The following is a 16,179-nucleotide window of genomic DNA, read 5'->3' as shown; positions in this document are numbered from 1 at the left end:
TACTTTCCCACACCAAATAAGGAGTGCTGTAATGGTTCATTACAGCACCGATTTGCGTTGCGTAATAAACCATTACAGCTCTGTTTTTAATTTTGACCAACTTCTTGATGCCTTTTGGACGCAGTTTTGAAAAATTGTGACAACTGCACAGTATAACCTGCTATGATCAGACTTTCTTAAACATGGCTATGAACATCAGTGTGCAGTTTGATGGAAGTTCTGTTAAAAACTATCCTCAAGCGGTAATTTATGAAATTGCAAAAAACGTTGTACGCAACTCGGTGCAGAACTCGATTTTTACAGCACTCGTCGTAATTATCCAACTCGGCAAGCCTCGTTGGATAAATGTACGACTCGTGCTGTAAAAATCTTCATTCTGCACCTTGTTGCGTAAACTACTATTGTCAAAGAAAATTATTCCGTTTTTATCACTATTCCGTTTTTGTCAACTGAAAATCGCGGACCGTGTTGATAAAAACGGAACATACCTGTATCTACTTTTATTAGCTCTCCGGAACAAGGCATACATCGCCGTGCATGTCCAAATTAAATACATGTCCAAATTATATTTTTTACCCTAACGGACGCAACAAAAATATCCTCCCTGGAGAGTCTCATGATGCTGCGCTCGGATGCGGGTGGCAATGCAACAAAATAAAAGTGCAACATTATCTTCTGCTCACTAAATTCAAACTCACATCGAGCAGCACTACCGCAGCAAACCTCATGAGAAAATTGTTGTACTGGCATTTTCACTGCACGCGCGCGCTTCTATACCGGGCGACCGGGCGGTGGTGTTGTGTTGCGTTGCGGTTTGTTGATGGTGAGTCGTGAGAAGAAAACCGCACTGCTCACTCATTACGCATCGCCATGCTTCGTCGCGACGCTAATGTGTAGCTACAAACACATTTTGGGAAGCAACCGCGAACGCCGCGAAGAAACCAACTGAAACATGTGATATTGTACGCGATGCTACGACGACGACGTCGTCAACGGCGTCGATTGGACGGCGCGACGCCGGCATATCATATCAGCTGCTCTGCTGTTTGGCTGTTTGGCTGGCTGGAATGATGTGCCGCGATGCGATGTGTTGTGGTTGGGTTCGCGCGCGCCCGGCGGCGGCCACCGCTTCTTCCCGGTTCTGCTTGCAAATATGATTGTTGGAGGCGTTAGTTATGTTTCAAATTTGGTAACGAGCGGTCACGAGTGGGAAAACGGCGTGCGCGCGCGTACTTTTCGGTTTCGGTTCATGAGTTCCCGCGGGTTCCCAACGGTGGTTTCGTGCGTACCGTCGTCGGGATGCTTTGGTCCACGTGTCGTGTTGTCGTGATCTCGTCCTTCGTAAGGATCAAACGTGATTGGAATTTGAATGTTTACGCCTAGGCGCGTCGAAGTGAGTGATAAGAAAGTGAAAATAGCACATCACAAATTTGACGAACGGTTCGCTTGCAATGATGTTAGGATGTGCGTGCGTTCTGCTACACGAGGAAGATTGTCCCAGAAGTTGATTGAGTGATTGTTTGACAAGAACGTTGTTTGGTGGAAGCAGAAACAGAAGTTCGTCGCCGGGGTCAAATTACGCAGGCTCGAAATTCGGCACATTTGCTCCGGAGAAGAGATCGTTTAGACGAAAAAAAAGTGAGAGATTTGATGTGCTCTGGAAACATATGAAATGTGAATGATAGCTATAGGAGCACACTTTGTGTTGTTTGGGTTAATTGGCATAAAATGTGATCGTGATCCGTTGAAACTGAGTGCTATTTTTAGTAATAAATGAAGAAAAGTATGGAGATATATATTCGATTCGACCATCAAAACTACTAAGCAAACAGTATGTACCATTATCAACCTCTCTTATAAAAAGTAGTGTCTAGTTTATTCAAACGCTAAGCAAATATTTACCTGCTAGCTTTTATAAAATAAATAGAAAATATAAAAATATAACATAAATATTATAAAATGTTTTCCAAGGATTCAGGATCAGGAGTTCCTTTGAATGGCAACATAACATTTCTGCTGGAGTTGAAACATATTTTTTAGGAATTTCCTGAAATACCGAACTAGGTTATTGAGAATTTCTCTAAATTATCATCAATAACTTACTTAAGGTGAATATATAACGAAGCCACGCCTTGAATTTTCAAGAGCACAAATCTGAGGAATCAAAAGACAGATTGCGCTGAAAAGTTGATCGTTTGGTGATCTGCTGGTGGTGACCAATCGATCAACTTTTCAGCGCAAACCAACCCTCGGTTCTTCAGATTTGTGCTTTGGAAAATTCGAAGTGTGGCTTCGTTATATATTCATTTTAATGGTCGCGAGGATCTCACGTTCGGTTCGGTTATGGACCATAACTTATCGTTTTTAGTTTTTGAAGGAATTGTTCAAAAACGGATTCTTAAGTTTTTGTCTGTCGTTTCGCTTTTCAAGAGATAAATAGTCGAAGAATCTTCAGGACATGATTTAAAAAATAAACAAAATGTGTGAAAACTGCAATAGTAACGAGTTGCAAAATGATGATTTTTACAGCACGAGTGGTACATTTATCCAACAAGGCTTGCCGAGTTTGATAAATATGACGAGTGCTGTAAAAATCAAGTTTTGCAACGAGTTGCATACAACATTTTTTGCAATGAGAAAAAATAATCACTGTACATACTATGATCATTTCCATCAGCATCATCATGCTTCTAGGTGGTTGTACGAGATCACCCACGTGTTCCATCAAGCTAGACGCAAAACTTGAATCAAGTAAGCTGTGCTATAACTTGCTATAACCGTCACAGTTTTTCAAGCTCTTGACGTGGAAACACAGGTTGTTGCTCAAACAATTGCATTATGATTCATAATGAAACCCAAATGAGTTTCATTACGAATCATAATGCAACTGCTTTTCATAGTAAGGAAAAGTAGGCCGTAGTGACACTAAAACGGCAAGTATAAAATGCAATATTATAGTGCCAAGTTGCAAAATAATTATTTATGTAACGAGTTGCAAAAAGTTGATTTTTTTCAGCACGAGTCGTACATTTATCCAACGAGGCTTGCCGAGTTATAATTGTTTGCTGTTATAATTGTTTGCTGTTTAAACAGTATATGATCACTTTCGCAGTTTTGTAAGAATTATCGATGAAGGTAAAAGTTGTTTTTTTTTTGCATTTGTATATTGTGCGACCACACTCAATAAGATGAAATCAGTAAAGTACTAGATTGAAAGTAGTGAGTTAGATTTTTGTACGGTTATATGATCAAATCTCCATTTCTGCAATGAAATGGTGGAAGCAGCGCAGCGTGGATGCCTTATCTAATTTGATGCTGTTTGAGCAAAAGTTTGGGTAACTGTGTTGTTGTATTATTAAATTTCTAGCAACTTCAACAACGCAGTTACCAAAACTTTTGCTCAAACAGCATCAAATTAGATAAGACATCATAATATCCACGCTGTTTTTACCATTTCATTTCAGAAATGAAGATTTGATCATCTCATCATACAAAAATCCAGCTCACTACTTTCAATCTAGAACATCATAGATTGCATCCTATTGTCTGTTCGGTACTTTTTGACGGCCTTGGATCACAAAGCTATTTTGATAGTTTTGGTAATCGATTTTACTGAGGCTCAGTATATCAACTGTTAAAAACGCAAGCAAAAGGTAAACAATCCGTTTTTTGTTCAGAAGTTATATTTTCGTCAAAAAAATACTGTACTCGCTATTCAAAATTAAATGTGGTTCCTTAAGGAATTCCCGAATAAATCACAGGAGAAATTCCTGAAAGAATCTCTAGAAAAAAAATCTGGAGGAGTTGCTTTAGGATATTTGGAAAACTCTCTAGAGAAATTACCCGAGGTATGGTCTTGTACCATTTGGGCAGGTGTACCTATTTTGGGCACTTGCCGCTATAGCTGAGTCAATTTCAAACCGATTGATTTGATATGTTGTATAAGGTTAGGTACGCATAGTATCTAACTCTGTACAAAATTTCAAATCAATCGGCTGGAAATTGACTTAGTTATAGAGGCAAGTGCCCAAAATAGGTACACCTGCCCAAATGGTGCCTATTTCTGAAGTAATCTCATCAACAACTTCTGGATGAATCCTTGCAGGATGTTTCTGGCGAATACCACATAGAAGTCCTGTAGGAATGCCAGGAATTTCTGGATAAATTACAAAGGGGATTCAAAAAAGTTATTTTTTTTGCAGCTAGAACCTATAATATTCCATTTTATACTTGCTGTTTTAGTGTAACTACGGTCTACTTTTCCTCACTATAAACAGGGTGTCTACTACCTGGAAAAACCTGGAAAACCTGGAATTATCAGGGAATTTTACTCGACCTGGAAAAATCCTGGAATTCTCAGGGAATTATGGTGACAATCAGGGAATTTCTGTGTTTATCATTTTAATACAAATTTTTAGTTAGAAATGCCTCAAAGCGAATAAAAATTTCGGCTGCGCCGCTATTAACTACCCGCTCGTTAAATATTATTTATCAGATATGCTTTACTCTTGACGTTGAAACTAACTTGTACTTTTTCCACAGCAATATCCTATTTTATGTTTTACCTATTTCGGAAAACTGAGTCGACATGCTTTTATTGTTAGGATTTTGAATTCTCAAATTTTTCAATCTATTGAAGCTCTAAATATTGGCTTAGTGACTTAAATTGTATAATCTATTTTTCTTTATTTCCATTTATATGAGCTTATTGTCTTGCAGAATTTATTGAGGTTTGCCTAACAAATTTGCAATCGCCTGTTGATGTTGGAAAATACCTGAAAGAACTTAAAGATATATTTTGAGCGTAGTTCCTGAAACTCCTGCAGAATATTATTGATCAATTGGGACTTCTGGCGGATTCGATGGTATTTCTAGCGGAATTTGCTTCTGAAAGAATTTTTCAATATTTTTCTGATTATTTCTGAAACGTTTCTAGAACAACTCATAAATGATTCTGAACAATGTTTGAAACAATGTTCAGCTCTCACTTTCCCATAGTTGACAACGAAAACTATTGAATTACAATTTTTTCCTATTAATTTTGAAAGTAGTCCATCTGTAACAATATTTATTCGTATACATTTGGTAAAAAACGATGCTTTGACGTGAAGTAATCGATTAAAATTGTTGTGAAGAAAAAAAAAATAAAATATTCTGAAGGAATTAAGAAATTCCTCTAGTTGAATTTATGTAGACATTTTTTAAATTTTCCAGAGTAACTGGCAGTATTATTTGAAGTCAATTCTTTTCAAACTCTGAAAAAAATTTCTGACTGAAGACCTATAAACATATCTTACATTGTTGCTAGCAATTTCTATAAAAGAAGGAATCGCTTGAGAGAAAAGTCTAGTGAAATTCATGAAAAATACATACTTGAGTGAATCTTTTGCGAAACCAACGAAGGTGTTCGTGCGCAATAACTGAAGCTATGCGTGAAGGGTTTCTTTGAGGATTTGTTCCAAAGCGTTAGCTGCAATTTTTAAAATGTCCGACAATATTTAAGAAAGTTTGCTCAGGAACTACTCAGAAAATTTTCTGCAGGAACGGCCAAGCTTAACTTTTATAAAAATATAGTGTAATTTCTTGTTGTTTTCCTTGCTCAATTCCTTCAGAAATTCATAAACAAAATTTTCATCAAATTATGCACAAAATTCTCCTATTTAAAGTATAGCCAGGACTGTGTTTTAAGAATTCCATCAGAAAATCATCTCGTCCTAAATTCTGGTGGAATGTTCTCCTTAAATGTCATTATAGTAGGAACTAGAAATTTCCCAAAAAGTTACGTTTCCACGAATTTCTAGAAATCTGAAAACATGTTTAGTTTAGTCGATTTGTTAAACCTGGAATTATTTTCAAAAACCTGGAAAAATCCTGGAAATATCAGGGAATTTCATTTTCATAATTGAGTAGACACCCTGATAAAAAGCAGTTGCATTATGATTCATAATGGAACTCATTTGGGTTGCATTATGAATCATAACGCAATTGTTAGGGCAACAACCTGTGTTTCCATGTCAAGAGCTTGAAAAACTGTGACGGTTATAGTTGGTTATAGCACAGCTTGCTTGATTCAAGTTTTGTGTCTAGCTTGATGGAACACGTGGGTGATCCCGTTCAACCAACAGGAAGCATGATGAAACTGATGGAAATGATCTTATTACAGTGAATTTTTTTCTCATTGCAAAAAATGTTGTATGCAACTCGTTGCAAAAGTAGATTTTCACAGCACTCGTCATATTTATCCAACTCGGCAAGCCTCTGGATAAATGTACGACTCGCGCTGTAAAAATCATCATTTTGCAACTCGTTGCATAAATAACTATTTCAGCACGAGCCGTACATTTGTATGAAGAGTGCTGGAAGAAATGTGTTCTGCTACAAGTTACATGCAAAGTTTCATGCAATTATTTTTTTTATTATACCGTAATCTGGGGGGGTAGTTGAACAGCGGTGTGAACATGACCATTGAGTTTTGCAACGAGTTGCATACAATTTATTTGCAATTACTGAAAATAACCGCGAAGTTTATTATTTTTTTATGCTACACAAGTGTTTTTATAGAGAAAAATCATGTCGGCGTCCAAGCCTATCATCGAAGCATTTTCAATGAAGTACACAGCTAGGATAGGATGTGACACCTGCAACTTCTCTGCCTGATTTCATAGTTTGCTGTCTTGTTTTTCCGCAACGATTTGCAAACAAGTTTTCAAGTGTCGCCATTTCCTTGTTAATATTCGGTTCGATTCTGCAGCGGAATGCCATATGAATAAAATAAAATCAGACAAATCAGAACGAATCCGCTAATCCACGAGCGGTGATGATAGCAATGGAAACAACTAAGCGGATGAGATTTTGACGTTTTTCGGACAATCGGTCAGCGCCACCGAACGGACGGCAAGGCGTGAAGAGGAATGGAAACGCTTCGATTTTCCCTCAAAAAACGTCCAAATCCTAACAGCTTAGTTGTACCGTAAACCGGGGTCAAATTGATCATTCGGGTACTACATTGTAATTCCATCCATAAGGAACTTGTGAATGCCATAATTATCTTAAACTTCTTACCTCATCCAATTCATAGGTGAATAGGTGATGAGTATGAACATTTACATTTTTAGAAAATAGTTAGTTCTACCTTATTTTTTTTTGAAATTTGCAAAGTATTTCTCACTTAGCTGAAATTATTGCTACTAAATAAACGATTGCCACTAGGACTTCCCGTAAATTTTCTGTTTTAATATTTTTGTGAAGCCTTGGTTGGGAAGTTATGTAGTTATCCCAAGTAACAATTCCATTGCTGATTGGTTTTGTTTGATTTTTATTAGGGTTTTATCACAGCAATAATTAAAACTAACAGTTTTATGACTACTTTTATGAAAGCCATCGATGAAATGTTTTATAGTATACTTGAAGACCAGCAGCACGACTTGTTGCTGAGCCAGTAACAGCAACCTCAGTGCAATTTATTCACTGTCCGTATTACGGACGACAGAACACAATTGCTTCTTCTTTGAAACCCAAAAAGCGCAGATTCTGAATTCTTATGCAATATAAACGAGCGGGAATAATAAAAAAAAAATAAAAAAAGATTGTGTTCAGACTCGAACCATGGACACCAGAAGTATTATCAACTCACCTTACATACTACACCAAGAGCTCTATGAGAGAATCGATGCTCAACGCACCATAAAAGCTACTGAAGTTACTTGTTACTTTATTGCACCTTCTTTGCCACAAGTTAGAGAACCGTCAAAATGAAAAGACGCTCAAGTTTTCTGCAACGCATTTGGAACCTAATCTGAACAAACAAACCAGAGTTAGATGTTTCATGCATGTTACATAACACATTTGATGTAAGCTGACTGTATTATCATTTGCGAGCAATACCCAAGCAACACGACTAGTTTCAAGCCAGTACCAGCAACATCAGTGCAATTTATTCACTGTTTGTATTAAGAACAACAGAACACAATTGCTTCTTCTTTGCAACGCAAAAAGCACAGATTTTAAATCGTTATGCAACTTGAGCTAGGGGGAATGATAAAAAAAATTGGAAAAAACATGTCGAGACTCGAACCATGGACACCAGGAATATTAACCACTCACCTTGCATACTGCACCAGAAGCTTTGTAGGAGAATTGCTGCTCAACACACCATAAAAGTTACTGAAGCTACGCGTTACTTCATTGCACCTTCTTTGTCACAAATTAGAATACTGTCAAAATGAAAAGACGCTCAAGTTTTCTGTAACGCTCTTGGGACCTAATCTGAACAAACAAACCAGAGTTAGATAAATAAAAAGAAAATCGCGTTAAGTACTGTTCCTTTGAATTCCACTAAGAATTTGCATCCTTTGACAGATACGTATTTCGACCTCAACTGTAAGGTCGTCTTCAGTGTCTTGTACTTGACTCGACTTGAAGCCACTTGTGTAGCAAAAAAAACTTCGCGATTATTTTCAGTAATTGCAAATAAATTGTATGCAACTCGTTACAAAACTCAGTGATCAACTTTACCCCGCTGTTCTATTCTCCAGATTGCGGTATAATGAAAAAAATAATTGCATAAAACTTATCATGTAACTTACAAAACACATTTTTTTTTCAGCACTCTTCGTATAAATATACGATTCGCTCTGAAAAAAAAATAAATTAACTTTTTGAATTCCCTTTTTAATTTATCCAGGAATTCCAGGACTTCATTGGCGTAGCTAGAGGGGGAGCCTGAGGGGTTAGAACCAAAGATTGAAAATAATAACATTATATTCTTGAGAAGTATTACTGCATTCTTCAGCATTCACGCTGGAGGAATTCCTGAACAATTTCTGGGAGAATTATAAAATAATCTTCTCTTGATGAATTCCTGAAGGATTACCTGGAGAAATTTTCGAAAGTGCTTCTAGCATGTAAGTAGTTATATGTTTAAAATAAGTTACAGTGACTGTGTAAGAATCACAGGATATATCTCCGAAAAAATCGCAGGATGACTTTATGAAGAAACTACTTTGCAGGAACTGCAGGGAGTTAGGGAGCAGGGAGTTGCAAGTCGAGTCAAGTACAAGACACTGAAGACGACCTTACAGTTGAGGTCGAAATACGTATCTGTCAAAGGATGCAAATTCTTAGTGGAATTCAAAGGAACAGTACTTAACGCGATTTTCTTTTTATTTACAGATATTCCCCTAACAAGCCCAGGTTAATCATCATCAGAGTTAGATGTTTCATGCATGTTACATTGCACTTTTAATGTGAGCTAACTGTATTATCACTTGCGATGAATATGTAAGCTCCGCCTCCCCGAATCGATGTCAAACACGTGGTTACCCAAGCAACCAAAAGTTCGGATTCCACTTGAAGAACGAACTCAGAAGTTCAAGTTCAGTTCAATTCCAGGTTTCGTTGAACTTAATTCTCCAAAAAGTTACTCTTGTATTGTTTATGAACTTGGAAGTACATGTACAAGCTTTTGACTTCTCTTCAAAACGACATTAAAGTTGAAAAAAGGTTCAAAAAGAACTTATGTTGAACTTTAAAACAGAGTTCAATCAAATATTAACCGAACTCATGTTGAACTTTTGCGTGCCTTTATAATTCAAATATAGTTCATTTGAACATATTCCAACAACTTGAAATCATCCGTTCCGAACTTGTTTCGAACTTGTTTTGAACTTACTACTGAAAGTTCGGATAAATATTAACCGTACCAAAAGTGAACTTCACTTGAACTTCGGCGACATCGGGGCCGGGGAGAAGTTCTCATTCAATTAAATCACTCGGAAATCGAGCCCAGCAGCCACAGCTTGTGTTAATTTCACAAGTACACTTTGTTCCACTATAATATTTTAACGTACTTACTTGTAATCAACGCAAAGGATCCGTATTGTGTGGCTCAAAGGCTGCCCCCGCAGCGGAAAACTGTTCCCCCCAGGATGCCGCCGGGGTTTTTTCGGCTGCGCACAAAAATTTTCCAGCTTTGCTGGATGTTTTCACACCCGTCTCACTTGTCACTGCAGCGCACCGGTAATCGACGCAATCGTATTCACTGAAAACTAAGCTGAAAACTTATAATCTTTTCTTGAAGTCGATACGCTGGCCTTAATTTATTGCTTTGCACTGCGAACCACAACAAACTGAAAATGTCAAACTGCGTAAGTTCACAAGAAGTTCCACGTGAACTTCTTTCGAACTTTCGACTTCAAAAACTATTCCAAGTTCAGGGAAAGTTCACACGAGTAGAATAACTAGCCACAGAAGTCCAATGTCGGGGCTGTTCGTGTGACTAACATCTAGTTTGCCACGCCCATACAGCGTCATTAGCGGTACTAGAAGTGTCAAATAAATTTTGTTTACCAAAACAAAATATCCTTTTCAAGATGAATACTTAAAAACGATGATTAATTATAATTAGAGTTATCAATTTAATTAAATAGGAAAAGTGACAACAGCGCCATTGGAGTTCTAGTGTATTTCTATTTTCACACGCGAACCTGATTGAGCTCTACTATATGATATCAGCACATTGAGTAAAATCCCACAGTGCATAACAACACATACATGGAGTAGTGGTTAGGCACCGACTTTCAACGAGGAGATCCCGAGTTCAAATCTCAGTAAGTAAAAAACATCAAACATTATTTCAAGGTATTAGTCAATTTGGATTCCACATGAACTAATGGTTCTTAATAATAAATTACTTTTGAGGACTAAAAATTTTTTTTTTCATTTTTTCGAAGTTTATTTTTAAGCTGAATAGCGTTCCTTTCAGCGACACAAGTGTACTTTTTGTGAACTGAAGTTCGGTTAATTACTTAAAAAGTGAGCTGAATAGAATGCTATTCATATACCTTCGAATAGCTGATTAAGCCCAAACATGCTATTTTATCCGAACTTTAGAACTCCAATGGCGCTGTAGTCATTTTTCTCATTTAATTATTTTAATAACTTTAATTGCAATAACTTACTATTTTCAAGAGGCCATCTTGTAGAGGACCTTTTGTTTTGGTAAACAAACTTAACTTGACACTTCTAGTACCGCTGCTGACGCTGTAAGGGCGTGGCAAACTAGATGTTAGTCACATGAATAGTCGCGACATTGGACTTCTGTGGCTAGTTATTCTACTGGTATTTGTGATTTCTATGAAACAAAGCCGCAACTTTACGAATTTCGTGGTTTAAATGCAACTCAACTGACAAGATGGAAGTTTCGTGTGCTTCTAGTGCAACTCATTTAGACCAAAGCATAAAAAGCCACATTCTGGATGATGTTGCAGGTGCTGCTTGGGGATGTCCATAAAGCCAGATTTTAAGAGTAAACAAAACTCTCCTATATGTAAACCTTATGTACACCTGGGAGGATTTTCGGCGTGGCAGTCGCCGAAAATCCTCCCAGGTGTCCAGATACCTCAGTCGAAAGCTGCCTCCAAGTAAACCTTATGGCATTCATTATTACCACAATAAAACTGTTCAAACGCTCAACAGATGGCAATCCGTTCGATTAGTAACGACATCTGTTGGTGGAAAAGCAGAAACTATGATACTGCTAGCAAATACACTCCCGATCAAAAGTTTGGGGTCACCCCCTCAAAACATATAAATTTTTTAGGCCCACATCTCCACCGATTTGCGGCCGATTCCAAAACTCCAGGTCTCATTCAAAAGATAATGAGTCAAAGTAACTTTGAACATGATTTAAAAGAAAAAAAAATCAAAAATGTTTGTATGTAAACTTAAGCTAAAGTTGCCAAATTTTCTAAAAAATGAAAATAAACTTACGGCAGTGTCGCTGAAAATTGGGTCGAATTTCATCACTTTATGTGTTTATTTGGATTTTTAAACGAATTTTAAAGAAGGTCTATCAGTGATATCTACCCGCCATCGCAATTAGTCCAGTTGTGATGGGAAAAGAAAAGTGACGGTGACTCAACAGAGCACACGCTGACTTGGATCGCAGTCAGCCTATCAAAATCGGCAGTTTGCCTACCATTGATAGTGACAGAGAGCAACTCTGGAGTTAATTTACACAATAACATTTTTTTCCAGATTTTTTTAGCTAAGTTCGGTAAAAAGCAGTCGAAAGCTAATAGGAAATAGGCTATATCACCGCTCTCGTCTTAAAATTTGGTCGACCCAATTTCCAGCGACACTGCCGTAAGTTTATTTTCATTTTCTAGTAAATTTGGCAACTTTGAGTTAAGTTTACATACAAATATTTTGGAAAAAGTTTCATTTAAATCATGTTCAAAATTACTTTGACTTATTATCTTTTGAATGAGACCAGGGGTTTTGAAATAGGACGCAAATTGGCGGAGATGTGGGCCTGAAAAAATGACATGCTTTTGAGGAGGTGACCCCAAACTTTTGATCGGGAGTGTATAGTAGGGGTACTCACTAAACAGATTAAATTGCTGCGTAGGCCATGATTTTCTGCTTTTTTGGAATGTTTCATGATTTTGCATATGAAATAATCAAAGATTGCCTTGGTGATCGTGACGTTTTACCAGTTTAATCAGTTTAAGCTGTTAAGTGAATCCCCCTACTAGGGGATATAGTATATTATAGAATAATACTTAAAAATGTTTGCTGCTAGGTTTACTGTGGTCATCATAAAAGTAAACTTACTTTCGTTTTATTTTCGCTAATTGCGCTCGTCGCCATATTGAAGAATCAGAAAAGTGAATGGAAAATAGTTAATTTTGCTCAAATTAGCAGTGAATCGATAGTTTGCCGTCATTTCCATAGCATATGCTCACATAAATAAACTCTCTCAGCTGGGTTTTCTTGTAATTCGAGATTGTTTTACCAAATTGACAAGTTGATTTTTTTCATTCCAAGATGACAATAGAGTAATGCGGGGCAAAAGTTCGCACCTAACAGACTTCACGAAGTAACTATTGAACGAAAGAAAACAATATCGTTTTTCTTCGTTAAACGGGTTCCTATCATGTTGCCTTCAAAACGAAGTACTAGATTTTTTCGCGTTCATTTTGTAGTTTTAGTAATACAATTTTTAAAACATGTACACCAATGCGAACTTTTGCCCCATAGTGGGGGCAAAAGTTCGCATTATGCGGGGCAAAAGTTCGCACCTTGTACGGGGTAGTTTATTGGTGTGATGTTCATTTATTTCATGTTAATTCATGTTAGTCTTTTCATTCTTGCCATGGTATCTGTTTCTTTCTGTTCTTAGCTTTACGGCCCAACTGGAATACGACCTGGTGTTCAGCTTTTGTATAGAGTGTGTTTTATGAAGATTTCCACAACTATTAACTAAGAGCTATCCTTTACAGCGTTACTGAAGTTGTCAAAATACATTGTGAGGTAATCATAGAGATACGTGTTGCACAAAATACATGACAAAAAAAAATCAAATATGCAGCAAAACTGTTGAACGGGACCGTAATCGCATCTTATCCTCGTCAGTATGGCGATGAATTATAACTGTGAATTTTCAAACTTAGCTATGAAAGACCCCGGTAAAGTAGATGAACAAAAGACCTTCAAACACATACGAAAAGACACGACGAGGATAACGGAGAAAATGTTTAAAAAAGTTTTTTAGCCATTTTTCATGTATTGATTTAAATGGGTGAACATAACGTATGCCTTACAATCAATCTTCTTACAAAAGTAAGTTCAAACCCTTTGCCGCAACGATATCAGGGTGCATACTACACATATTATGCATATATAGTAGTTTCTATACGAAATTATTATTGCTTCAAAGATTCTGTAATCATATTGATGTACTAGACTCAGAAATCTAGTGCGAACTTTTGCCCCACTGTCGAGGTTTTAACAATGTCTCTTTCTGCAAGAAGCACTAGTAGTTTAATGTTTATTCGAGTGCACCTCACGAACTACTAATGGAATAACAGTTCTCCGACATCAAGAGGTTATGAGATTTTTCTTCTTCCTGTTACTACAAATTTTTATTCCAAAAGGTCCTTTTATCAAAACACCGAGAAACACATTTTTTCGCATTACTCTGCCAAACCATAACGAAATCGTTCCAATTTTTATTGACGAGTTGCTGACCTGATTATGTGTCGAACCCATACAGATGTGTTTGGGTCAGTGAATCAAAATTCAGCTATCGCGCAACAATAATGACAATGTCGCAACCTGTATTTGTTGCGACAATCCACCCAATGCGACATAAGTTTGTCCCAACTTGAAAATAATAGGATAAACATCGCACACCACGAGTTTGGGGATTTTTAAGCCTTGCATAGCGATTTTCGAACGGTAACTTCGAGTCGGTAAACACTGCAACTCTGCTGAAGATCTATCCTCAAACAGTTTTGACTTTGGGTTAGTAATAATTGAATATTCACGAGTTGAAAAGTACGCAACAAATTCAGCTTCCGTTTTGTCTGCAACAAAAATTTTCGAGATCATGTCATTAGGGGGATTCACTAAACAGCGTAAACCAATTAAACTGATTAACATCGCGATCACCAAGGCAATCTTTGATTATCATTCGCAAAATCATGAAACATTTCAAATAAGCAGAAAATCATGGCTTACGCAGCAATTTAATCTGTTTAGTGAGTACCCCTATTATCTGTTACCAGTAAGGATAAAGAGTAATCGTCGCGCCTTCTTTGTTGCTTGTTTAGTGCCACTTTTGTCTGACAATTCGCTTCACTGGTTTGGGTTCTTAACTCGTGCTCAGAAAAAGACCCACTGCGATGCGAACTTTTGCCCCGTGCGAACTTTTGCCCCGCATTACTCTATTCACGGTAAAATTGAATGCGCATAAGCCTAGCAACAATATAACTACTAAATTATTACTTTGAAACAGTTGCTTTCTAATGATATCTTTTCCTGAACTTTACGTACCATTGATGAAGCTTCTCTGTTTCTTGAGCTGCCATAATTTTTGTTGAAAAAAAAAAAAACAATCATCATAACCTCTTTTCGAGTATGGAAAATTTTTCAACTAGGTTTTAAAACAGTTTTATTGCTACTCTTAATACAGTTTGCAAAACCTCTCCGAGAGTGGTCCACTTAGCCGGATGCATCATGATGCTCTTAAAGAGCACAGTTAAAAAGTGTTACATCATATAACCTGTAATAAAAGGACACGCACACATTTTTTCCATCAGTTTATAAATTTACAGCTTCCTCCCAGTGTGAAACTCGCATTCAACATTCCATACAAGAAATTCTTTCATGTAAAGTTCAGTGAAATAGAATAAAAATTAAAATGCCATTTTTTTACATCGGGTGCAATTTTCAGAAATTTTTGCTGTGAGGTTATCAAGAGGTTTAGATGTATGAATCAGTTTTATTGCAAGTTTTATTGAATTGGTCATGAAAACCTCTCATAGAGCCGAACAAAACTTACTTGGGATGTATTCTGTACATGAATAAGTAAAAAAAAAAAAATTTTCGATGAAATAGTCGTTTATTATCACTTACTACAAAGGAAATTGCCTACCTTTAGGCGTTAGGAGGAAATTCCAAAATTTAACTTTGCAATTTAACAGTCAAATCCACTAGTTGTAAGAGTTTTGATGCGTTATTCGTGTTTAGAAGAGCAAAATGAAGCGGAGGAGGCAATTTTCCTTTCTAACCGATGTTTAATTGTATGTTGATAAATTTCGTCCCAAAGTGGCATTTTCAATTTTGTGATTTTTGGAGATTTGTAAGATTACATTTGTTGAACAAAATTCTGTCACGTGGTTCCATGGAGATACACCAGGTACTGGTTTTACCGAAATTCTTTTGGCTGAAACGGCTGTAGGTGAAAGACAAAAACGTTATGGGAGCAAAAGGTTGACGTCCGCACGAGAGCATGACGACCTGCAATCCTTCATACCACGGTAAAACACCCAACGCTTTTTTTTCTGGCACCAATACTTGATAAAGTAGACAATGTTTGTATATCCAATGAGTACAGCAGACATCTTGACGACCTGATTGAAGTCAGGCCTTGACTTCAGAGAACCGTAGATGGACAACAATTAGAGTTATTTGTACGCGAACAATATCTGCCAGCTACAGAAACGAATATTACATCGAACCGAATGAAGTAAGCTTCTCAACAAGATTCCGGAGCATCTGGGATGACGTAGTTGAAGTCAGTCCTTAAGTTTAGTAAACTGATAATGAACTGTGAACGGTGAAAAGGTTTTTCATTCTACTACCAAAAGTACGTAAAAAAACCTTTCCATCTCC

The 16,179-nt window shown here is 37.0% G+C and overlaps 1 protein-coding gene across 1 annotated transcript in view; it reads left to right on the top strand.

Annotated features, from left to right (window-relative positions):
* Positions 1–1,162: 1,162 nt before the first annotated feature.
* Positions 1,163–16,179, top strand: part of LOC109409361 (thrombospondin type-1 domain-containing protein 4) — an 820,641-nt gene continuing 805,624 nt past the window's right edge. Inside the window, exon 1 of the mRNA XM_029859333.2 lies at positions 1,163–1,831. The gene's annotated coding sequence lies outside the window, so the exon portion shown is untranslated. The remainder of the gene's footprint in view (positions 1,832–16,179) is intronic.

Source organism: Aedes albopictus, chromosome 2 (genome assembly GCF_035046485.1).
Source record: "Aedes albopictus strain Foshan chromosome 2, AalbF5, whole genome shotgun sequence".
In the NCBI taxonomy this organism is placed as follows: Eukaryota; Metazoa; Arthropoda; class Insecta; order Diptera; family Culicidae; genus Aedes; species Aedes albopictus.
This window is presented reverse-complemented; position numbering and strand designations above follow the sequence as displayed.